The sequence below is a fragment of the Mobula hypostoma genome, chromosome X1 (assembly GCF_963921235.1).
Source record: "Mobula hypostoma chromosome X1, sMobHyp1.1, whole genome shotgun sequence".
Taxonomy (NCBI): Eukaryota; Metazoa; Chordata; class Chondrichthyes; order Myliobatiformes; family Myliobatidae; genus Mobula; species Mobula hypostoma.
The window spans coordinates 12,276,418-12,303,097 of record NC_086128.1 but is presented as its reverse complement, the minus strand read 5'-3'; the positions used below and the strand labels follow the sequence as shown (position 1 = coordinate 12,303,097).

At 42.0% G+C, this 26,680-nt stretch overlaps 1 protein-coding gene across 8 annotated transcripts in view; it reads right to left on the bottom strand.

Moving 5' to 3' along the window:
* The window catches only part of LOC134340328 (cysteine/serine-rich nuclear protein 2-like), a 116,422-nt gene that overhangs the window by 56,553 nt on the left and 33,189 nt on the right, over positions 1-26,680 (bottom strand). For 3 of the 8 annotated variants that reach the window (XM_063037420.1, XM_063037428.1, XM_063037426.1), the window contains exon 1: positions 17,518-17,974. The exons of 3 other annotated variants lie outside the window; for them this stretch is intronic. The gene's annotated coding sequence lies outside the window, so the exon portion shown is untranslated. Of the gene's footprint in view, positions 1-17,517; positions 17,975-18,657; positions 18,819-26,680 lie in introns of those variants that run through there. 2 more of the 8 variants (XM_063037423.1, XM_063037421.1) reach the window with 1 other exon arrangement.

Sequence of the window (26,680 nt, the reverse complement as noted above, 5' to 3'; positions counted from 1 at the left end):
CCTTCAGCCATCTATTGCTGGTACAGCTTCCCTCTTGAATATTAGGGATGCAATAATAGACACAGAATATCTATAGATATAGACCACTTCAAGGGCTATTACTACAAAGGCCTATAAAAAGACTATACAAAGCTGAAAGAAGAAAAGGTTTTGATGTAGAGGCAGAGGGGGAAGCAGAACAGGAGGTGCAAAGGTGCAGACACTTGAGAGCTAGAGAAGGTCCAGGAATACAGAGAAGCATGGCCACAGAGAGACAGAGTAGAACTCAAGGATGGACATTTTAAAAAACCTTTATGTTGGTAGAATGAGAACAAATTGAAGTTTACAGTCAGAGGCTTGGTGCATCTTAGGACATGGGCAGCAGAGCTTTTGGATGAGTTCAAATTCAGGTTGGATAGAGATGCCAAAAGCAGGAATGGGTGTTTCAGCAGATAAGTTTGTAAGTATGAGAATGAAGGCAATTGGCTCAACATGAGGCAGTGAAGGAATAGTGAATGGCAGCAGTCAGCTTACTTCCAATGCCAAGAAGCATATGGAATCTCTAAGTGTACAGCTTAAGAGGAGCTCCATTGCTGTGTTTTACTAGCTGGAAATGAAGAAGAAAGTAAAAGACATGGTAAACAGTCAGCAGAAAATTATTTACGGAGAGTCTGCAGCTGAACATTTTGTGAAACTTTGGCAATATCTCGGATGGTAAGACAAGGAGTAAAAGAGTACAGAGAGTTTGCAAGGCTTAAATAATGCTGAGCACATCTAGAAAGTTCACAAAAGTAAAAATAAATTAAGATATACTCCACATCCAACCATCTTAGCTGGAGAGGGCAGTACTTCACTTCTCAAGAAAGCCCCAGCTTCCTAAAATGGGTATTTGTGGGGTGGTGTGTATTTTAACTGAGTGTGAATAAATGGGGTTTTTTTTACAAAAAATATTAGGAACCACTGAAAGGATTAGTATTCACCCACCTTCAGCTGCAGGGACTAAGCCCAGTAGATAAAGCAAAGCTTTAAATATGTACAGGCTCAGTAGTGCAATTTGTTTTCACACCTAAAGTCCACTTTACTGATCCCTCTCCATCCCAACAAACCTTCAAAGATTGAGCCACCGATTCCAGCCAAGCAGAGTGCTACAGAGTTCTCCTTCAAAAGACAATCGACACTGATGACAGCCCCACCAACTCAGCCTGATGGCAACTCTCACTGACACATCCGGCTCCCTCCCTCTGAAACATTTACGCACTTACTTTCTTAGGACGTTAAGCAGGTTCAGCTTGTCATCAAACGTTCAAACTTCTACAAATGCACTACTGCAAGTCTTTTGACTGGTTGTATCATGATCTAGTATGGCTGTTCAAATGCACAGGAACGCAAGTTGCAGACAGTAGTGGACTCCCCAATAAATCATGGGCACATGCTTCCTCACCCTCAGTAGTACCTACAGCAGATAATACCACAAGTAGTGAACACCCACTAAAGATCCCCACCATATGAGTGTGCAATCTACTCGCTGCTACCGTTAGGCAGGATGTCCCACACCACCAGGTTCAGAAACAGCTACTTCCCTTCAACTATTTGGTTCTTGAACCAACCAGCAAGATCCTAATCACTGCAGTTTAGCAACAGTATGATCACCTTTCACTAAAATGGACATTTTCATTTTAATTGTGTTTTATTGTAAAATGGTGTCTAATTTAGGATTAATGTTGTTCTTCTGAATGCTATGTCTCTGATGCTACGTGCTGCGATGTTGCTGCAAGTAAGCTTTTGATTGCACCTGTCCATACAAGTACTTGTGCGTATAACAATAAACTTGACTGACAGACAAAAAGAGGGCTGCCATCTAGCTACCGAGCACGGCTCAAAGCAAGTCCAGCAAGAAATTTAAGTATCAACCCCAAGCTCCCCCTTCAGTCAAGTGCTGACCCCTTCATTATACTCCCTGTGAGCATGTTGCTGTTTCTGTTATCCTCCCTCTCCACCATAAATAGAAAGTATCTCTTTTCAGTTGTGCTGGCCCATTTAAAACCATAGACCACTGGGTACACTCCTGACATGAGTCTAGCCCACAACAGAGACAGAACTGAACTGGATGGGATCACACTGTGATTGAGGAATCAGACTTGTAACAGAAGCTGATGACACAGCCATTTGAGGAAACCCAAATGTCAACCACAGGAAGTCGAGGCAGTGTGTCCGTCCAAAGTTCAAGTTCAAGGTCAAGGATGTCAAAATCTCAAGAAATCTCTGCAGCAGGACAAGGAATGGTTTGGTTAGGAGGAAGAAATTCCATATTCACTGCAAAAGTAAATCATTCACCCACTCTGCTCATGTCTGGAAAAGCAGTCCATTCTGTCTCACTTCACTGCTCTGCAAAATATTACATTTCACGCTTTCATCCAATCTTATTCACAGTGCTCACTTTGATCCCAAAGCATAGAATATATTTAACAGCTTACATGTTAAATTCCAGCCTTGGCCAACTGTGATCACCTGTAACCCAACAAAACACCTTTCCAAAAAACCCTTTTCCCCCTTCTTCCATTTCCCCCTTTTCCCCCTTCTTCCATTTCCCCCTTTTCCCCTTCTTCCATTTCTGCAGCCCTCCAAAAAAAAACAAACTGAAAACACTCCTCACCTAGTTATTTTACCAGCTGAGCTCGCATTAGAAGAGAATTTGTATGTTACTATTAATACAAAATAAATTAAGTTTTCTACTTACTTGACCTATGCCAGCGTGGATACTGATTTGAGAATCACAATTTCAGCTTCCCTTAGAGCAGAGGTTCTCAACCTTTATTATGCCATGGACCTCTATCATTAACCAAGGGGTCCGTGAACACCAAGTCGGAAACCCTTGCCTTGGAGGTAACAGAACAAGTAACATTTCTCACATTTTAGTAAATCTGCTTTTATCCTAAGAGTCTGCTGTATTTCAGTTTGCTGCATGCCATAAAGACACAGTAAAACACTTATTTGTTCTTGGTTATGTCACAAGACCTGCTAAAACCCATATCACTGAATCCACTATGGTTCAGATACTCACTGCTATTTAAATACACGCAAAGTATTCAAGACATGATCTGAGAATATTCCACCTCTTAACTCCGCTACCAAGAGAAACACCCTGGGTAATTGGGCTACCTTCATTGCCATCATCTCCTTGGAGGCAGTTTGCACCAGTAGTAACAGGACTTGCTCTGGTCAAGTTAATTATGTTATGTACAATGCTCCATAACAAAGTAAAGGCACGTCCTATAAATAGTACAACTCTTTACAGAGAATTTATGGGGATCATAAATAACAATGTAAAGTGCACCCATTACAATTTGCTGGTGACAGATATAATAAGTTGGTGCATAATTTGACTAATTGCTCAGTAACAAATGAACTATCTACTGGTCATCATGATGCTAAATTAAGGCACATGCAACAGATTGAGAGGGGATGCACATCTGTATGTTAGTTTTGACAAAGGATCAATCAATTCAGAGTGTGTAACAGATCATTTTGGTTTCCAACTCCGCTGTACGCAGCAATTATCTCCTTAAATTTTATTTCATTTAAGAGAGAGTCTTGCCAGTGTTGCATCAAGAACCAGCCCATCATAGGCAGGGAGAAGACAGATATAATATAATTGCAGCACCATAAAAATTTTAAGTATCACTGAGTGTGAACATCAAGACCCGATGAGATGGTTGTCACAGTGCAATAAAAAATGCATGCCACATTGAGTGCCATGTGCTGGAGTCCCAACAAGACAAGAAATGATACAAATTCAAGCATCATTTCATTGGTTACTAAGCAATTTTCACTCCTAGATTTTAAAAAAACCTTGTTAAAAAGAGCTAAACATTGATTGGCAATAAAGGTTCAACATAGTGAGGAAATATTAAAGTTTAAATGAGAAAGCTATCATTAGGTAAAAAAAATAGAAGAGGGAATTCTGTGCAGGCATTGCTCTATGCATCATTTTAACTATTCACCAAGTACCATCATTTAACTGGGAAGTCATCTGTGTCCGATACTTTTATAGCCAGTGGCAGTGATATCAGGAGTACCGGGAAGAAACATAGCAACATAGGAAACCTACAGCACCACACAGGCCCTTCGGCCCACAAAGCTGTGCCAAACATGTCCTTACCTTAGAAATTATCTAGGGTTACCCATAGTCCTCTATTTTTCTTAGCTCCATGTACCTGTCCAGAAGTCTCTTAAAAGACCCTATTGTATCTGCCTCCACCACCGCCGCCGGCAGCCCATTCCACGCACTCACCACTCTCTGTGTAAAAAATTTATCCCTGTTATTTCCTCTGTACCTACTCCCCAGCACCTTAAACCTGTGCCCTCTCGTGATAGCCATTTCAGCTCTGGGAAAAAGCCTCCGACTACCCACAAGATCAATGCCTCTCATCATCTTATATGCCTCTATTAGGTCACCTCTCATCCTCCATCGCTCCAAGGAGAAAAGGCCAAGTTCACTCAACCTATTCTCATAAGGCACGCTCACCAATCCAGGCAACATCCTTGTAAATCTCCTCCGCACCCTTTCTACGGTTTCCACATCCTTCCTGTAGTGAGGCGACCAGAACTGAGGACAGTACTCCAAGTGGGGTCTGACCAGCGTCCTATATAACTGCAACATTACCTTTTGGCTCCTAAACTTAATTCCACGATTACTGAAGGTCAATGCACCATATGTTTTCTTAACCACAGGGTCAACCTGCACAGCAGCTTTGAGTGTCCTATGGACTCGAACCCCAAGATCCCTCTGATCCTCCACACTGCCAAGAGTCTTACCATTAATACTATATTCTGCCATCATACTTGACCTACCAAAATAAATCACCTCACACTCATCTGGGTTGACTCCATCTGCCACTTCTCAGCCCAGTTTTGCATCCTATCAATGTCCCATTGTAACCTCTGACAGCCCTCCACACTATCCACAACACCCTCAACCTTGTGTCATCAAGAACCATCGCTAAGCTGCAAGCATCAGCCACTGCTGGTTTAACTCAAACTAGCTCATCTCAAACCCAAAAATCACTGTGGTGGTCCTCAGGGCTTCCCAGTTCAGAAGCATATGCAAGATTTTTTTTAAAAGATAAATTAAGATCAACCATCAACTCTTCTACCATATTTTTGACATCATGACCAACCACCAGGCAAATATGTGCATCAAGCACAAAAGGAGTTTAGATGAAAGAATGAAGACAGTTCGTTATAACAAAGCTTGCCAGCAATGGAAAATGCCAGACCTACTTGCATACTATGCATCATTGAATGAAGAGCCACTTATTTCTGTTGATAATCAAGACACCCCACACTTCAGCAAACCTTGCCTCTTGCACATATTCCTGACAGAGACCAGCAAATCTATATTTATGCAAAGAATAATATATGACTATTCATACTGAAACAGCTTGCTTCATTTCAGAGCTTTTTACTGTCATCATGACAATGGACGGAATGGTCTCTCTGTATAATAGTTCTCCTTGACATGGCTTGAGACATTTTTCTGGCTCCAGTCCTAAGGGGAACTGCATGTTTACATCCCTCAAAACAGGAGGCCATTCAGCCCCTCAAGTTTGTTCTACCATGGCTAATTTGACACTTCATTCATGATTATGTAACTCTCAGTGGTCTTATCTGGTATAAAGTTACATCAATGGCTCTGGAAACTTTCAATCAACCTCCAGTTTGAACAACTTCTATTGGTGGACAGGAAGGAGAAACCAGTTCCAGATTTCCACTACCCATTCAGTGGAGAATTACGTCCTGGTTCCATTCCCAAATGCCCTAGTTCCAAGCTTAACAGTACAGTCATCTTGTTTTGGATTCCTTATCTAAATGTACTTTAAATGAAAGGACTAGACAGCTTAAAAGGGTAGAAGGGGTATATTTGTGCCTTCACCTGAATGCAGTGCTCCATTGTATGCCAACCTTTTAAAAATATACTTTCATCCAGAGATTGAATGCAACATCTTTTAGAATCTTCATTGAAAAATAATATTTAACAGTTTCAACTAGAGCAATATTTATTGGTGACCAATAATGGCATAACTGAACCAATTCCACATAACACCCAAACTTAATGCAGAAATACTTGCTGCATAATAGGCCCCTTGTAAATCGTTCAACAGGACAGGACCAGGTTAGAGGATGAGTATCCTGTACTGAGCAACTCCCCTCCTGATGCAAAAAGACTTTCTCAGAAGGTACATGTCAGGTGTGACAGAAAACTTGCTTTATGAGTGTCACTCCAACAGTTAAACTTGACACCAGCCAGGCCCAAGCAGCCTGCTTAACAAGCAGCTCTTCCACCAATGATGCAATGTGACCATATACAAAAGTGCATTGCTGGTACGCACCAAGACTACTTTGACTGTATCTACCAAACACATTGCTGCTACCACAAAGAGGGATGGTAGCAGCAGGACACGGGACTCCACCACCAGGTCTGACAGCATCCTGATTGGAAGTACAGTGAATTCTGTTTAACTGGGCCATTGGTTAATTGGGGCAGCCGCTTATTTGAGACAACTCTTAAGAATTAAAACTAATTGACAGAAATAGCCGGATTCTCCGCATTTATTTGGGACACTGCGCCACTTAATTGGGACAGCAGACTGTTGCCGAACAGTTTCTAACTAGCATCAGTCATGTACACTTGTGTGGCCATTAGACACTACACTGTGCTGAAAGCAAACAGTTTTTAAAGCAAATGACATTAAGCAATCTTGAAATTTCCTGGTCGATGTTTAGGGATCTCTTGCAGGATGTTAGGGATAAATTTGTCCCAGTGAGGAAGATAAAGAATGGTAGGGTGAGGGAACCATGGGAGACAAGCGAGGTGGAAAATCTAGTCACGTGGAAGAAGGCAGCATACATGAGGTTTAGGAAGCAAGGATCAGATGGGTCTATTGAGGAATATAGGGTAGCAAGAAAGGTGCTTAAGAAGGGGCTGAGAAGAGCAAGAAGAGGGCATGAGAAGGCCTTGGCGAGTAGGGTAAAGGAGAACCCCAAGGCATTCTTCAATTATGTGAAGAACAAAAGGATGCCAGGAGTGAAGGTAGGACCGATTAGAGATAAAGGTGGGAAGTTGTGCCTGGAGGCTGTGGAAGTGAGCGAGGCCCTCAATACTTCTCTTCGGTATTCACCAATGAGAGGGAACTTGATGACGGTGAGGACAATATGAGTGAGGTTGATGTTCTGGAGCATGTTGATATTAAGGAAGAGGAGGTGTTGGAGTTGTTAAAATACATTAGGACAGATAAGTCCCCGGGGCCTGATGGAATATTCCCCAGGCTGCTCCATGAGGCGAGGGAAGAGATTGCTGAGCCTCTGGCTAGGATCTTTATGTCCTCGTTGTCCATGGGAATGGTACCGGAGGATTGGAGGGAGACAAATGCTGTCCCCTTGTTCAAAAAAGGTAGTAGGGATAGTCCAAGTAATTATAGACCAGTGAGCCTTACATCTGTGGTAGGAAAGCTGTTGGAAAAGGTTCTTAGAGATGGGATCTATGGGCATTTAGAGAAACATGGTCTGATCAGGGACAGTCAGCATGGCTTTGTGAAGGGCAGATCATGTCTAACAAGCCTGATAGAGTTCTTTGAGGGGGTGACCAGGCATATAGATGAGGGTAGTTCAGTGGATGTGATCTATATGGATTTTAGGAAGGCATTTGACAAGGTTCCACATGGTAGGCTTATTCAGAAAGTGAGAAGGCATGGGATCCAGGAAAGTTTGGCCAGGTGGATTCAGAATTGGCTTGCCTGCAGAAGGCAGAGGGTGGTGGTGGAGGGAGTACATTCAGATTGGAGGATTGTGACTAGTGGTGTCCCACAAGGATCTGTTCTGGGACCTCTACTTTTCGTGATTTTTATTAACAACCTGGATGTGGGAATAGAAGGGTGGGTTGGCAAGTTTGCAGACAACAGAAAGGTTGGTGGTGTTGTGGATAGTGTAGAGGATTGTCGAAGATTGCAGAGAGACATTGATAGGATGCAGAAGTGGGCTGAGAAGTGGCAGGTGGAGTTCAACCCGGAGAAGTGTGAGGTGGTACACTTTGGAAGGACAAACTCCAAGGCAGAGTACAAAGTAAATGGTAGGATACTTGGTAGTGTGGAGGAGCAGAGGGATCTGGAGGTACATGTCCACAGATCCCTGAAAGTTGCCTCACAGGTGGATAGGGTAGTTAAGAAAGCTTATGGGGTGTTAGCTTTCATAAGTCGAGGGATAGAGTTTAAGAATTGTGATGTAATTATGCAGCTCTATAAAGCTCTGGTTAGGCCACACTTGGAGTACTATGTCCAGTTCTGGTCACCTCACTATAGGAAGGATGTGGAAGCATTGGAAAGGGTACAGAGGAGATTTACCAGGATGCTGCCTGGTTTAGAAAGTATGCATTATGATCAGAGATTAAGGGAGCTAGGGCTTTACTCTTTGGAGAGAAGGAGGATGAGAGGAGGCATGATAGAGGTGTACAAGATAATAAGAAGAATAGATAGAGTGGATAGCCAGCACCTCTTCCCCAGGGCACCACTGCTCAATACAAGAGGACATGGCTTTAGGGTAAGGGGTGAGAAGTTCAAGGGGGATATTAGAGGAAGGTTTTTTTTACTCAGAGAGTGGTTGGTGCGTGGAATGCACTGCCTGAGTCAGTGGTGGAGGCAGATACACTAGTGAAATTTAAGAGACTACTAGACAGGTATATGGAGGAATTTAAGGTGGGGGTTATATGGGAGGCAGGGTTTAAGGGTTGGCACAACATTGTGGGCCGAAGGGCCTGTACTGTGCTGTACTATTCTATGTTCTATGTTAAAATGATCAAAAATCACTACCTTTAAAAAAAATCGGCATCTTTCAACCTTAATGGATAACACAAGCGAATGTGACTTTTGATAATTTTCTGACAGAAAATTTCAAGATTCAAGATTGTTTAATGTCATTTGCTGTACACAGGTGTAAGGAGAACAAAATAATTGTTACTCTGGATCCAGGATACTACATAGCCTCCTCTCTGACAGGAATGGGACAAATAGTTCAGGAGCAGGGTGTGTGGGGTCCTTTATGACATTCCTGGATTACAACACTACTTCATGCTGGAAGGCAATGAAAGCAGCACATTATCAGCATTAGGTGCCTGTGCTGATTTTGATCATTTACAGTTAATCAAAAGAACCTGGCAACATACAACGGATGAATTCCTATGTTGATAAGAACTAATAGTTTTATACTACTGTAGTAATACTGATAGTGTTCTAATTTGTTCTTTATTTCATTTAAATACACAATTTGCTACTTAGTTAAATTGCAGCTTGTCTTTTTTTTAAATACCTTTTTAATTATTTCCATGAAACTTTGGTTAATTGGGGCAGCAGCTTACTTGAGCCAAAGTGTACTCGTCTTTACGTGCCCCAGTTAACTGGAATCCACTGTAAATCATCATCCCTGGATCTGAATCCTGGAACTCCCTCCCCAACAGCACTTTAGGAGTACCTTTGGCAGAAGGATTAACTATTGAAGGAGATGGCTCATGATCAACTTCAAAGGTAAATAAGAATAGGCAATAAATGTTGGCCTTGCTAATGACAAACATCCTAACAAAAAAAAATTACAAATATCATTAAGCAAAAAGCACTTCCAAATGCTTTCAACGCCAGCTCATTGTTCTGTCCCCATGTTAGCTGTGGATCAGTGGGTTGTGCTCTTGTCTCAGAATCAGAGGCTGTTGTTTCAAGTCCCAGAGATTCCAGAACCCAAGTACTGCAATGCCTTTCAGAGATGTTGAAACAAAGCCCCAACTGATTTCTCAGGTAGATATACACGCAAAGTTATCACATTGTAAAAATATTGACAATTTTGCAAATGCTGAAAATGTGATGTAAAATACTAGAAATGATTAAATGGTAGAAGGGATGACAGGTTTTCGATGTTTCTAACAAGGTAAAGGGAGATGGAAATAAGAAAAAATATGAACTGAGAAGGTATAAGTGTGAATGGTAGAATCAGTATTTAAAATTGCTGATCTCTATGTCAACCCCAGAAGACTACATGTGCTTAATCAGATGTAGTGCTGTTCCTCAAGCTCGCATTGAGCTTCATTGGAACAGCGGAGGTGGTCAAGGACAGAGTGAAAATGGGACAGAGAATTAAAGCAACAGGAAACTGACAGCTTGAAATCATCCTCACAAACCAAATTGTAAAGAGGTCACACAGTCTGCATTTGTCTGCACAATGCAGAGATGTTCACATCATTAGTGAACACAGCACTAACTTGAAAGCAAACACGAGGAATTCTGCAGATGCTGGAAATTCAAGCAACACACAAAGTTGCTGGTGAACGCAGCAGGCCAGGCAGCATCTCTAGGAAGAGGTACAGTCGACGTTTCGGGCCGAGGCCTGATGAAGGGTCTCGGCCCGAAACGTTGACTGTACCTCTTCCTAGAGATGTTGCCTGGCCTGCTGCGTTCACCAGCAACTTTGATGTGTGTTGCACTAACTTGAAAGCTCTGCTTCACCTACAAAGTGGAGAATTGGACTGGAAGAGGGAGAAGACAAAAGGGCAACAGCACATCTGGCACAGTAAGGTGCCATGATGAGTGGACTTCTGGTTAAGATGGCACTACCAAACGTGTGTGACAGCTTCCTGGTAGTCAAAAAGCCAAGAAATCCAATTAAAAATGTACAAAAAATACCTTTTCTGAGGTAAATTGTGTTAAGTTATTGATGTAGATATTAAAGGGGCAAGCGATGGCAAGGATAGTTCGGGGTATGAATCGATGCAATGGAATTCCAATGCCCTTACAACTGGCCTGGGCGTGAGGTTGGATCACTCTAGTCACCATAAGAAGTCGGGGCCCTGATAGAGGAAATTCAATCTTGATACTTTTACAACTGGCCCGAGTGTCAGGTTGAATCGCTCTGGGCACTGAGCTGATTTGAAGAGCTTGAAAGTGGCTTCAGGCTGGGCAACGAGATCTGTGCCTAGAGCAAGTCGCGGGGCAGTGTGGTCTAGCCCCGGAGCTTTTCGCAGCAGCGGTCCCTGAGCCCTAGTGCAAGGTACAACACGCTGTTTAGACAATTTAAATGCTGGCCCAGATCATAGGTGAGAGCCAATTTTGCCCATTCTCTGTGATCCTCTTTCCAAGGTCCGGAGCCTTTTGCTGTTCTGTTGTTGGGTCAATTCAAACATCGGCCCCAATAGAAAAGACAGGGTATCCGTTGGGACAAGAGCCAATTTCACTCCGTGTCCGCGATGGTCACCTTCACGGTGCTGAGGCTATGAAGACTGCCTGGCTGCCGTGCTTCATGCCTGCTAGTATGATGAACTGATGAGCAAGGCTTTGGGCCTACTGCAGGATGCTCTGGTGTTCGGAATCTGGACTGATTTGAGGACTTATTTTTGGTTCGGAATACTGTTGTTGACTTCAATTGTTTTCATGATTTGTATTTTTTTCCTTTCTTTCTCTTGTGCATTCAGTGCTGGGCTTTCATTTTTATGTTTTTTCTTTAACTGGGTTCTCTCAGGTTTCTTACTTTGTGACTACTCGTGAGCAAGCCAATCTCAAGGTTGTATAATTTATACATTCTTTGATAATAAATATACTTGAAACATTAGGGGAGATTCAGAACTAGAATATCATTGACAAAATCAACCTCTTGGAACACTGTAAAGACTGGGAAGGGCATGAGATGTTTGATGGTGGTAGTATGTGAAGGCTAGTACTATCGAAGCCAAATAAAAGACAACCTTAAATGCCTTTGGAAGGGCAGGGTAAGACTGAGAATAAAAGCGATGAAAGGAAGAGACTGTTGAAGTCCTATCAACTACGATGGATGGCAAATCATCAGTGAGTGAAAACAGAAGATCTAACAGAAGCATTGCTAGGGACAGTGACATTGTCAGAACACAACTTACAGAGATTGATAACCTAAAAGACTGGATGAAGTGCAGCCAAGATCACCGTAGGAGTTGGTAAGTTTACAATCGATACTGCTCAATAATATTCCTGTCCCTGGAAATGACAAAGGAAATAAAGTAAGAATCTGAGATGCAGCATGCAAAGGTAGGTAAGTAGTAGAACTTGGAAGGAGCGTTGTCAAATTCATTATTTTGGGTCATAGCACGAAATGGCAACAATATGCTCAATGTATTGGGAAAAATAGTAAGGGAGGGGAACTAAGCAAGACTGGAAAAAAAGAGCTAGTATCTGCAGAGAACCCCAGAGAAAGATCTTTAAGTGGATGGTGTGAGTGCAGAAAAAGAAGTTGCTCAAATGAAAACAAGTGGAGGAGGCTAGAGGCAGATGAGGCCAGTTGGGCCCCCTGTTCAGAAAGAAGTAGGGGACAGTCCTGGAGAATATCCAAAGATTGGACATCTACTGTATGTGAAAAGAAGATTAGAGTGGCATAGAACAGTGCACATCTCACAAGTAGCTGGGGAGAGCTTTGGGTATAAGGGAACAGCAAGGATGGGAAGAATGAGTTGAGGGTGCTGGAGAACAAGCTGAACAATAAATCTATCATGGCAATGTAGACCTTGGGGAGAAGGCAAAAGTGGCCTGCACTGGGTTCATAGACCAAGAAACCAGAGGCCATGGAAAGGAACTGCCATTACCAGGTGTTAATCCAAACTGCTCAATTTCTCTCAGCACTTTTGCTCCCTGAGCTGCAGGGAGCAAAGTGCAAATGGCAAGTGCTTGCTGCAGAGCCAGCACATTGTTTGAACAGGGAACATATTTCCAAGGATTTGCAGCCAGAGAGCACACAGAGAAGAACCAAAAAGGCTGACATATATCAAGCTCTTTGCATTTATTCTAAACCCTCTGGCTTTAAAACCAAGAAGTCACATTCTCAAGGGTCCATTGAGATTGAGGGAACTGGAGGTCATTTAAGCAGCTGACTACAAACTTCTTTCCCTGGAATTTCAGGCTAGGTTAATTGATTAGGATTGCAGAAGAGCCCAAGATATCTGGTAATGCAGGTGATGACAAGAGGGCGTATAGGAGCGAGATATATCAACTAGTGGAGTGGTGCTGCAGCAACAACCTGGCACTCAACGTCAGTAAGACAAAAGAGCTGATTGTGGACTTCAGGAAGGGTAAGATGAAGGAACACATACCAATCCTCAAAGAGGGATCAGAAGTGGAGAGAGTGAGCAGCTTCAAGTTCCTGGGTGTCAAGATCTCTGAGGATCTAACCTGGTCCCAACATACCGATGTAGTTATAAAGAAGGCAAAACAGCAGCTATACTTTATCAGGAGTTTCAAGAGATTTGGTATGTCACCAAATACACTCAAAAACTTCTATAGATGTACTGTGGAGAGCATTCTGACAGGCTGCATCACTGTCTGGTATTGGGGAGTGTGGGGGGGGGGGCAACTGCACAGGACCAAAAGAAGCTGCAGACGGTTGTAAATCTAGTCAGCTCCATCTTGGGTACTAGCCTACAAAGTACCCAGGACATCTTTAGGGAGCAGTGTCTCAGAAAAGCAGCATCCATTATTAAGGACCTCCAGCACCCAGGGCATGCCCTTTTCGCACTGTTACCATCAGGTAGGAGGTACAGAAGCCTGAAGGCACACACTCAGTGATTCAGGAACAGATTCTTCCCCTCTGCCATCCGATTCCTAAATGGACATTGAAGCTTTGGACACTACCTCACTTTTTAAGATATATAGTATTTCTGTTCTTGCACAGTTTTTTAATCTATTCAATATACATAATTGACCTACTTGTTTATTTATTATGTTTTATTTTATCTATTATTTTTTTCTCTGCTAGATTATGTATTGCATTGAACTGCTGCTGCTAAGTTAACAAATTTCACGTCACATGTCACCGATAGTAAACCTGATTCTAATTCTGATCGGAGCTTCATGCTATTGATTCAATGTAGTGGAACCCATCTCTTAAGGTAAATTGTATTGTGCCAGTTTGGCCTGATTGATGTAGAATTTCAAGAACCATGGAGTGGGGATGGAGGGGGTTCAATGTCATCTTCCTGGACTGGTTTGGAGAGAACATTTTCCCCCTACATCCACCCCAAGAATATTTCACTCTCTTCTTGCTCTTTTCAGACAACAAAAATGACTGGGTGGGGAAGGAGAAGGGGCTCGATCTTTTGGAGGACTATGCATTTTACTTATTTAAACAGACAAGACCAACAACACAGCCAATGAGTGCAAAATCAAATAGCATCAGGAAATGGATGATTTAAGTTTAAAGATACAGAGGGCAATTTTCTTTAGGGAGCAGGGAGGAATGAATGTAAAGTTACAACATCCATTAAGAATGCTAACATTCAACTCTTGGATATTGTCACCAATTTTTATTGTTAAAGAGAAGAAGGCAGATATGCACTATCGAATAAGCAGTCACTACACAAGGGCATTTGGCCCTTCACATGAGAAGCACAGCTTGTCCTTTGTCCATGACCGCCCCCCCCCCCACAACCAACCCACCGGGTCCTATAATTCTTACTCATTCAATTCCCTTCAGAAAGCCACACATCTGCCTTTGCCACCCCACCAAAACAACACATTGCAGGCATTGCAGAGAAATGTTTCCCCAGATTGCCTTTGTTGCTTTGAATTTGCTTCTCAACTTGAGTTTGAGTGCTCTGAACTCTTGCCCAATTATACACTTAAGTCATCACACAACATTTCTTATCACTGGTCTGGATGGTAATAGTAATCATGGTCTGTTGCATTGGTTGTATTTGTAACTTTAAAAGAAATTACTGAAACAAGTGAGCACAGTAGTATAGCAGTTAGCATAACACTTTACAGAGTCAGCAATTGGGCTTCAATTCCCGTCACTGTCTGTAAGAAGCTTAAATGTTCTCCTCTTGACCACTTCGGATTCCTTCGAGAACTCCAGTTTCCTCCCACATTCCAAAGACATATAGGTTAGAGTTAGTAAGATGTGGGCATGCTATGTTAGCACCGGAAGCATGATGATACTTGAGAATTGTCCCCAGCATTTCCTTGTATTGTGTTGGTCATTCGTGCAAACGACACATTTCATTGTCTGTTTTTATGTACATGTGACAAATAAAGCTAATCTTAATCTTTGAAGAAAAACAAGAAAACCTTGCTGTAACCACTTGGTTTTCCATACAAAGCGCCTGGTTTGGCTTATCGGCTGGAGCGTACTGCATTGATACCGAAAATAAAATACGCGTTTTGTTTTCCTCCTTTTACACAGATGAGGGAAGCTTATCTTTGGTTCTCTCCTCTCTATGACTCAAGGGACAAGAACACCCAACACAAGAAAGTTCTGAGTTTTAATCTCAAATAGATCCATTTATGGTCAGATAATGTATACAGTATACAATCTCAAGTACTTGTCTTCACTCTCAAAGAATCTGTACAAGCAGGATGTTATATTGGCACACGTTGTCTTCACTCAGTTAATCTTCTTAACTTGGGTCAAAGATCTTTCATTTTTAAAAAACATTCAAGAACCATCATTTCCCACAACAGTTGTGTGAAATATTGACCTGTTGCATTGGATAATGGTGATTTTTATTATAAATTACTTAAATAGTCAAAGGCTTGCGTGGAAGTTGGTCAGGGGCGTGGGGTTGGGAAGGCACGGTGTGCAAGAGGGGGCAATCCTTGGCACAAATTTAAATACTCACTTATGCGCATTGAAGCTTACACATCTTGCATCACAACCGGTGGACTTTGCAAATAGATATAACCACTGATGACTGTCAGGTTGAACAGTCAAAGTCTTGCATGCACAATAAACAGTCATTGAGAGGAGAGAACAGACAAGAGGTTTCTCCTCATCAATATGACAGGGGAAATCAAAACACATTTTATTTTTGGCTTGAATACAGTACACTCCAGATAAGACAAACCAAACACACTGTATGCAAAACCAAGTGGCTACAGCGAGTGAATTATTTTTCTCCTGCCTTTCAATGACATTCAATAGTCAAAATAAGCAATAATGCAAGTTGAGACACCACTAACCCTTTAAGTTAGCAAGTTACAAAAATGGATTAACAATTGAACACAGATTTTCTCTTTGCATGTAATCTGGTGAAAACAGTACCATCTGCCTTGGTTCCCTGTATTAGAAAGATTTGATCGTATTATTTTGGAAAGCTGCCTTTTCTCAACATTGCATGTGTTCACCAAAGGTATCAAAAGGTGTCTGAGTCATCCTTCCTTCTGGGAAAAGGCTGTATCTCTGCATTCAAGTGTGGTACAGGGAAAAATGTCAAGCCAAAATTATTGGTGCCCACTAGCAGTGTGCCACCTTGCCATATCAACAATGTACTGCTTTAACCTCATCTAATCATCACATCCATTGTTCAAGTGGCAAAAGATTTTTTTCCTCTATCCATTGCATTCACAAGCAGTTGAAATGTGCAACCTTTAAGTTTTTTTTTGCCAGCATCACTGAGATACAATTCAAAAGATAAACATGAAAGATTCTGCAAACACTGGAAATCTTGAGCAACACACATAACATGCTGGAGGAACTTAGAAGGATATTCATAGATGCTGCCTCACTTGCCGAGTTCCTCCAGCATTCACATGCGACTGCTTTCCCTCTATCTTCATGCCTTAAATACAATACACTCCTTAAAAACTTTTTCCCCTCATCTGGGTCTTAATTTCTTGTTGCACAGTGACAATTTTTTTTGAACTTGCTTATGCATATGAAGCTCGTGACACTTTATTACAAAAGGCACCACCTAAATGCAAGTTGTTGTTTCTTTGCAGGCTTCCTGTTAAAGCTTACAGACATTTTAGCAATAGCTTTAATAGGATCATAGATTAAAATTAAGTATTGCCAAATAGGCATGAGTAGCATTTGAACAGAAATTATAAAACCAAACCCTGAAATTATCAGTGGTGTCATAGTATACTTCCCATTACATTTCCTTAATACCTTAAATACATAATTTATCTATAACATGAGGAGAACCATCTAATTCGCACAGTGGGCAATAATACATTTAAAGAACCACAGCTCCTTAATACCGGTATTTACATTTTACCAAATTAACTATTAGTGAGCTTACATTAAAAGATTAGATCAGCGTAAATTTCAATCGAGGCAGAACAAAAAGCGATACTTACTACAGAGAAATGTATAATACAGAGATATGTAGAGGTTCAAATAAGAACACCAAGTTAGCAAACGTATATTGTATGTTTCACCAGCTATCACCAGAAGAATGCACGCAGTACACTGCAGCTGACTTTAAAAATAACTGCAACTATGAAAGAATTAGATTTAAAGACTTGGCTAACTACTGAGTGAATGGTCAATGCCGTTACAAGAAGCTAAATAATAGAGCAATAAGGTGGTGACGTTTAACATCAACTCATCACTGGCTCTAACGAAAATTTACCGGCGACTATCCCGGAAACCGCATCACAAACGGTGTCAAGCCCACTCGACCGTTAAACATAAAAAAATAGAGCGCGATCGTATATCCCTATTATAACAGACTAATAACCATTCAAAAGCGAAAATAAATTTCCCTACCTTAAGTGTAGATTATAATCGTTAATTGCCTTCCTATTTAAGAGTTGTACAGGGATTTAAATGGCGCTTGACTGGGCGAGTCTTTTCTCCAGAGGAGACTTTAGAAAATATACATACAACCCCTCTCCCAAAGAGATCCGTGTTAATGAAAGTGCTCTTTTTTTAAGCCGGTGGAGATATTTACGATTGTTTTCATCAATAAGATGTAGACAGTTATTGGCCTGAAGATAAGAGGGCTGACTGATATTAGAGAGGGCCAGTAAAAACTGTTAACAGAACTGACTTGCCGCAGCCCCTCCTCAGTACCGTTACTACGTAACAATGGAAGCCGTTGGTCTCAGCTCCGCTATTTATTGACGTGTTTCACGTCACGCGGATAACCAGAGCGCCTGCCTGAAAGTGCCCAAATGCGGTCTGGGAATTGTGGTACGCCACCTTCATCCGGATGCTTGTGTTTTTTGGGCACTTTTTCAGCAGCAGAGAAAAGAGCAGTAGAATAAAAACCAAGACCTTCAAATATTGAAAATCCGAAGTAAAAGCAGAAAATGCTGCAGCTCGGGCAGCAATGTGGAGAAAGAAACAGTTAATGTGTCAATTACCTTAAATGAAAACTGCCCATGTTAGCTTCATAGAACAGCACAGCACAGGAGCAATGTTGTGCCGAAAACTAATTCCTCCTGCCTACACAATGTCTATATCCCTCCATCTTCCTCACATTCATGTGCCTATCCAAAAGTCTCTTGCAAGCCTCTAATGTATTTGCCTCTACCACTACACCAGGCAACGCATTCCATCATCCACCACCCTCTGAGTAAAAAAAGCTCCCCCCTCCCTTTGAACCTACCCCCCTCACTTTCAATACATCCCCTCTGATACAGTATTAGACATTTTTACCCTGGGAAAAAATCCTGTCTACTCTATCTATGCCTCGCATAATCTTATAAAGCTCTATCAGATCTCCCCTCAGCCTCCGCCGCTCCAAAGCCCCTGTCATCCGTGAAATCCACACTGACGAAAGTCACGTCAATTTCTGGCCAACGCTGCTGGTAACACAGGTAAACAATCATCCATTCATGACACGTGGTTGAAGGTATAAACACATCCTCACATTCACTGTTAGGCAAAAGTCAACGAACGTACGCTGCATTTTCTGTAACGGCGATTGTTGTCCTCTATTAGCTGCATCAAAGTTTAGTCCATGGATAGCAGTGAGGAGCCACTTCTGGCGCCCAAGGGAAGTGTTTGCGAGCTCTCCACATCAGTCCAACGGATTATAGGAAAAATCGACGCTGCGCAGCTGGCTAGAGCAAGACAGGTAAAAAAAATATCGATGGGAAATATGATCAGTTTTCAAGAGAAAATAAAACAATCTTTTTTAAAAATCACAACAGTTGCCCCAAAGATAAAAGGATGATATTTGGGTGGACGGTGTACACCTTCGTAATATTTATTTTCGGTTAAACAGCCAGTGCTGAAGGGAGGAGCGGCTTTCAGCATAATTCCAGCTACAGCCAACAGCGAAGTAGCATTTGTTACAGCAGCAAAACCACAAAGTCCGAAAATGTGGGTCGATTTATTTTGTCTTCAACTGCTCAGCGGTTCTTGGACACTAGTGAGTTTATTTACTGAAGACGTCCCACCGGGGCGGTCGCTCCTGAGCCCTCCTCGTGGCTGCCTGTCTGGTAGTACATGGGCAGGAATCAGGAAGACTAGTATTTTGGCCAGTGTAGCCTTTATCAATCTACATCATTTGGTGTTTCTCTGAATCATTCCTACCTTCACCCTCGCCTCCATCAATTTACCTGTGTTGCTCCGAAAGCAAAATGCAACAGATGGTGGAAATCTGAACTTAAAACAGAAAATGCTGGAAATGGGACATCTGAAGCAACAGAGTTAAAGTTACAGGTCAATTATCTTTCATCCATTGTTTCTCTTTTCAGAGGCTGGCTGACCTGCTTGGTATTTCTAGTAGCCATTTTAATTCCTTCTGCTATCTTCATTATTCACCCCATTTCAACAGAAAACAAAAGCATACCTTATTGACAACAAAGGCTTTAATTCAAACTCACTGGGAAAATTAAGGAATACAAGCATTTTAATTAAAACATTTTAAGATTAAATCTCTCTTACTGTAATGCTGTATTGAGCACTATAGGGATATTAACAATATCAATTCACTTTACTGCAAAGTTTTGAGGGCAAGAATTACCATACTTCTGAGAAGGAGAATTAACTGCATGATGAGTCTAAGTTAGTCTGGCGTGAACTTTGACAGCATGATGGAGGAACAGAACTTTTCCCACTGAACCTACATGGTATGCACAGAAACAGACCATACAGCCTAACTACCTCATGCCAGTATTTCTACCCCACCCCTGCTGTTTTTCATCTTCGCACTGAGGACAGTGCAGCCTCTGTCCATTTGAGGAAGGGTGGTCAAAGATTAAGTCCTCAAGCTTGGCATAAACCCTATGGTTTGCCAGGCAGCAGTGATTCTCACCCTCTTGATTGCTTCAGACACATGAATTACCAACAAAAAGTGTCTTGAAAAACCAAGCGGTACCACCAAGGCTATTGATACTGTATCCAGGGAAAACAATTAAATTCAGATTTCTATTATTATCAGTATACATGAAGATCGGGCTTCATTGTGATGGGTTGGATTGAAACAATGCAAGGGATTGCTATAAAGGTTGCTGTTTATTGCCCACTGCACACTATGCAGATAAGATGGTAATGGGTCATCTTCTGGACCTTGATTACTGTCTTTTTTTGTATTTGTGTGTTTAATTAGCAAATGCAGTATACTTCTAAATTACTTGTTTGAGGAGAGGGGAGTGCAAAAGTACTCAAAGAATTTTGTTTTATTTCAGCAGGGACAAATGATTAGTCAGGGCTTGTGGGAAGTCATTGTGTGGGGAGGGTGCATGAGAACACTGAAGCCCAAGTAGTAATTTTTTTATAATTATATAAAACAAAAAATAATGTTAATGTGAATGTAGGTCCCTTGGAAGACGAGAAGGGAGAATTAATATTAGGTAATGTGGAAATGGCCGAGGCCTTGAATGACAATCAGTCTTCTCGGTGGAGGACACGTCTAACATGCCAAAAAGAGATGTTATAGATGCAATGAGAGATGCAGACCTCAATACAATCGCTGTCACAAAAGAGGCAGCAATGAGCAAACAAGTGGGCTTAAAGGTAGACAAGTTCCTTGGTCCTGATAGAATACATCCCAGAGTACTGAAAGAAATGGCGGAAGTTACAGTAGATGTGTTTGTGATAATTTTCCAAAACTTTCTGGACTCTGGGGAGGTCGCAGCAGATTGGAAGACAGTCAGTGTAATACCACTGTTTAAAAAAATAATGCGGGCAAAAGGTGGGTAATATAGGCCTGTTAGCTTAATGTCTGTAGTTGGATAAATGCTTGAAGTTATTGTTAAAGAAGAAATAGTGAGACATCTGGATAGAAATAATTCCATCAGGAAGACAACATGGATTCAGGAAGGGCATCTGTTTGTCAAACTTACTGGAGTTCTTTGAGAATATAACAAGATCAGTTGCTGAGGCCATCCATTGGTTGGGATTGACCATTGGTGTTGCATTCTAGCTGTTATATGCGGTATGATATGGAGAGCAAGCTGTTGCCCATGTAGCAGGCTCCCCCTCTCCACACTGCTGATGAATCCAAAGGAATGGCTGAGACCTGTACAATTTGGCACCAGCGGCGAGCAAGAGTTGTCAGCCAGCATTGAACTCAATGTAGGACTGCCTTACGGACTCCAGCTCCGGATTTTTCCCTCAGGGGCTATTCCCAAAGCATTCCCATGAGTGGGTATAGCTGCAAGATAGCAGAGTTTTGAGATCAGAGTTTTCCTTCTCCTAGATAAGCTGCCAACCATAGCTAATGAGCCCCAACTGCCCAAAGTGATTAGTTTTAAGGGGCCAGTAACCTGCCTTTGCCCTTCACCTGTCAGTAGAAATGGTTTGCTGGGCTTAGTAGTTAAGCTACACGTGAAGGCCAGAAGCTGGACTTGGTTGTCAGAGGCTATTTGAGATGCACGCTATTGGGAACATTTAATAAGTAGTGGGAGATTCACCCCACTAACCCCCCCCCCACCCACCCCGGCTATGACAACCTTAAGGAACCAACAAGAGTAGTGGATAGAGGGGAACAGAAGGATGTTGTATACTTGGACTTCCAGAAGGCATTTGATAAAGTGGTGCACAAAAGACTTATCCATAAGATAAGCATGCATAGAGTTGGGGGTAATATATTAGCATGTATTGAGGATTGGTTAAATAATAGAATCGTGTTAGCAACATAATTTCTAGCTCCATCATGTTCAGCACTGGCGTCCCACAGGGCTGCATACTCAGCCCGCTGTTGTTCACAATGCTGATGTATGACTGTACTGCCGGATACAGCTCTAACCACGTTATTAAGTTTGTTGATGACACAACAGTGGTTGGCCTCATCGCAACGATGATGAGCCGGCATACAGAGAGGAGGTAGAGCAGCTTGTGGACTCATATGAACACAACGACTTGAGTCTCAACGTGGACAAGACTAAAGACATAATTGTAGACTTCAGGAAGGAGCAGGCTGATCATTCCCTATTGCACATCAATAGCTGCTCCATGGAGATAGCTAAGAGCAGCAAGTTTCTTGGAGTGTACATCACAGATGATCTCACCTGGTCCCTCAGCACCATCTCTTTAGACAAGAAAGCACAGCAGCGTCTCCACTTCCTGAGGAGATTGAGGCTCCCCTCTCCGCCCCCCCCCCCCGCTCTTCTAACCACATTCTACCGGAGCACCATCGAGAGTGTCACCGTCTGGTATGGGATTTGCAAGGCATCTGACAGCAAGGCTCTGCAACAGCTTGTGAGGGCTCCTGAGAGAATCATAGAGGTCTCTCTCCACCCCATCCAAGACATATACCAGAAGCACTGTGTTCGCAGAGCCCTTAGCATTGTCAAGGATCACTCCCATCCACGCCACAATCTCTTTGACCTCCTACCATCAGGCAGAAATTACCACAGTTTAAGAACAAGGACTGTTAGGCAGGGTAACAGCTTCTTCCTCTAGACTGTGAGACTTCAGAACACCCTGCTACCTCCCTGTACAGCACCAGTAGCATTATATTGTTGTATATTTAACTACATGTGTCGTATATGCACCTTATGTCAACTTGTATATCGACAGATTTTTTTGATTATCTGTTAATACTATTGCATTAATATTATTTTATGTGCTGTATGTGATATATGTACTGTGTTTTGCACCTTGGTCCCAGAGGACAATTTTTGTTTGACTGAATACATGTATACGCTTGAATGACAAACTTGAACTTGAAAAGGCAGAGAGTTGGGATATATGGGTGTTGCTCTGGTTGGCAGTCAATGGTGATTGGAGTGCTACAGGGGTCAGTGTTGGGTCTGCAACTGTTCACGATATACATTAATGATTTGGAAGAGGGGACTGGGTGTGGCATATCTAAGTTTGCTGCTGACACTAAATTGAGAGGAAAAGCAAATCGCACAAAGGATGCAGACAGATACACATACAGGAGGTTAAGTGAATGGGTAAAGCCTGGCAGATGGAATATAATGTTGGTAAATGCAAGGTCATCCACTTGAAAAAGATAGACTGGCTTTAGAGGTGGTGCAGAGGAGGTTCGCCTGGTTGATTCCAGAAATAAAGGGTTTAGTCTATGAGGAGAGATTGAGATGCCTGGTACTATACCCACTAGAATTTAGAAGAATGAGAGGGGATCTTATAGAAACATATAACATTATGAAATGTATAGATAAGATAGATGCAGGAAAGTTGTTTCTACAAGTAAGTGGGACTAGAATTAGGGGACATAGCCTCAAGATTCTGGAGAATAGATTTAGGACAGAGATTAAAAGAAACTGGTTTTGCCAGTGATTAGTGAATCTGTGGAATTCTCTGTCCAGGGAAGCAGTAGAGGCTACCTAATTAAATATATTTAAGACACAGTTAGATAGATTTTTGCACAGCAGAGGGATTAAGAATTATGAGGAAAAGGTAGGTAGGTGTAGCTGAGTTCACCCAAATCTTATTGAATGGTGGAATAGGCTTGACAGGCCAGATGGCCGACTCCTGCTCCTACTTCTTATGTTCCTAAACAGACTAGCTTGCAAGTTAGTAAAGACACTATGAAACAAAAGATTGTTTTCTATGGTCATTGAGTACATCTGAAATGAGCTAGGAATTTGAACGGAGGGTCCTACTAGTGGGATTGAGCTGGGATGATGATGATGATTGCATTAGATTACTCCCACATAATGGCCTTGGCAACATTGCTGACTTAAACATCAATTTCATTGTTCTGTGGGACCTTACTATTGGTTGCAGCATTTTTCCCCAGTAGTAGATATGCACAGTACTCATTTGAGAGTCCTTCAGCAGCAATAAAAGCTATAGAAAATGCAAGTCATTCTTCAACGAAATACAGTTGTTATTTTCCATTTTAAACAGCAGAGATGTGGATAGGATGAGGAAAGTGATGTGCCTTTAGAATTTAATGGCATCAAGTAAAGTCTCCAAAACAAAAAGTCCAGATTTATGCAACTATTTGCTTGAATATTTACCTTCCTTTGATTTCTCCTTTCAATATTTTCCAACAGGAAATTGCAGACCGCTTAAAGGACATTCTGGACAAAATTAATTTTGCACTGAACAGCGCAAGATGTGACTACCACCAAGTGCAAAATGTCACCTTCACCTCTGAGAAGAAAGACAGGGAGTGCTTGATAGATACAATCACTGAGTTTGCAACTGGCACCAACACCAAAGAGGAAATCCTTAAGTGTGTTCTACAGTGGCTGTCAAACAGCAGTATGTGATTAATATAAACTTGACAGTCTCCAGTGGCTTTATGTACTCAGGAAGCAATTGTAACCCAATCCATTCATTAGGACTGGCTGGATTGTGTACAATGCTGTTTTTACAGTTTGTCCAGTTTTACACTCTCCTCTATCTGCTTTTGGTGCTTCAGACATTGTACAGAACTTAACTCCTTATCCAACCCAGGTTTTATTTTCTTTTTTTAAGATTGAAGAAGCTGATTCTTTATTTAACTTGTTTTTTTCCCTTTTTAATCTGTTTATTTGGCCTTACCATCCAGGCAATTTGGGGTTTATTTGTTCTGAAAGGAACTTTATTGAAAATAACAAAAAATTAAAACATCCTTTACATCCAAGCCCTTCTGCTTTCTTGGTCACCAATCATGGATAACTTCCAGTGAAAGTGTTGTGCTCAAGGGGCAGGTAGTCAGCACAGATGCAATCTTTAGCAGCCTGTTGCCTGGATCGGTGATTGGCCACAACTAGGAGCAGACTGATAAAAAGGTCCCCTGACCAACTTGCAACTCCCATCCTATAACCACCACCCCAGAGTTCAAAGTTCAGGTGCTTGGGGCTGAAGTGCAAACAGAACTCAAGGAGCAACCCCTACAATCTCACACATTCCAAATATACATGGAACACTGACTCCAGCAGGCAACAGTAATTATGTGGCCTTGGTATCCATGAAGATTAAAAACCTGTTGCACAACCCTATATGTAACATTCTCTAGCCTAGGTTCCCAGTGTAAACAGGGAAGAATCACACATGCAGAAACTTGTATTGTGGACCCTGTCATTGCCAGATGGAAGTCAGACCACCACAATGTGGTTGGATAGCAGATGAGGGTGAGGAAGTGGACAAATGCAACAAAGCCTATTCAGGAAACCTGTTGTGTGGTGTGGAACAGCAAAGAGTGCATTTCTGAAAAATAGCTCAAATTGTGTGAAACTGTCTCCAAGGATTTGGATCTGATGAGCAATTAAGGAGAAGCAGGGATCAGCTCAGTCAGGATCATCCCACACCCTTTAGATCACTTGATATCCACAGTGATAAGGGTCCCCGAGGCTTTGACTAGTGACTTTAGTGTCGTATGGAAACTCCTTCACCGTCTGGTTCATCCCCATATTTCAGACATTTAGAAAGCCAGAGTGCACCTCTTCATCAGTGAGGGAGCATTGTTAGTGGATAAAACCTTGCCCCAGACCCTGACAAGGTCCTGGTGAAAGATGAGCAACTTCTCAGAGGAAGCATAGGTAATGCTTGCCAATGAGAGGTGCATATTGTTCTGAAGGCAGTGGCCCTGGATGCTGTCACCAATGCACATCATCTGGGAGGATGCTCCATGTACAGTATCTCTACAGCATCCAAAGAATCACAATCTGGGTACAGTCAATCCCTCCTCCATCAGGAATATCAAAACAGTGAAGGAGACTCAGTATTTTCTTTCCCCAGAAAAAATGACAATAGTTTCTTTTGAATCTTGGCAGCAAAAGTAGGGGGACAAGACCAAAGTGACCAACTGGTAACACAGCATGACCAGCTAGTTTATGACCAGCACTCAGACGCCGTAAGAGAGCACTTCTGTCCAGTGCCCTAGCCAAGTGGTGACTTTTGCTCCCAGCTCCTGCCATTTTGCCAGCTACGCTCCCTTGGCAGGGCTCAGGTAGACTCCCAATTAAAGGTGCATGATGCTCCATGCAAATAGAGGCGCATCAGACACTGAATACAAGGAATCAGGAATATTTCTTGAAGAATGCAGCCAAAAAATACTCACCATTCCTCTACAAGTCAAGAAGAAATGTGACTATAAGGAGCATGTCACTGGTGTAAGCTGAGAGGATGACTCTCAAACCTAGCACCTTTAAAGCCAAATTCATCAACCTCTTCCAATGAAGGCATAGAAATGCTTCCATGCAGATGAATTAGCCAGATCTGAAGCATCCTTCCCAAAGTGAAAGTGCTATCAAAGACCTGTTAATTATAGACAGACACTCTGCAGCAGCATACAGAATTCAAACCTGGGCCACAAAATGGAACCCAAATCTGAATACATACATAATCTCAAAAAGGTGTTTGCAATCTACTTTATCAAACACCTTTTCCTAGACAAGGGAAACAAAGGTTTCTGAAGCACATTGCTTTAGGATAGGTAGACCAGGTCCTATACAAAATGGACATTGTCATAAATGAATCAATACAAGATCAGCTAGGACTAATTAGGATAGATCATGTGAGAGCATAGATGGGCAGATAGGTTCCTGGCATAGATCTTGTAATTTGTGCTGAG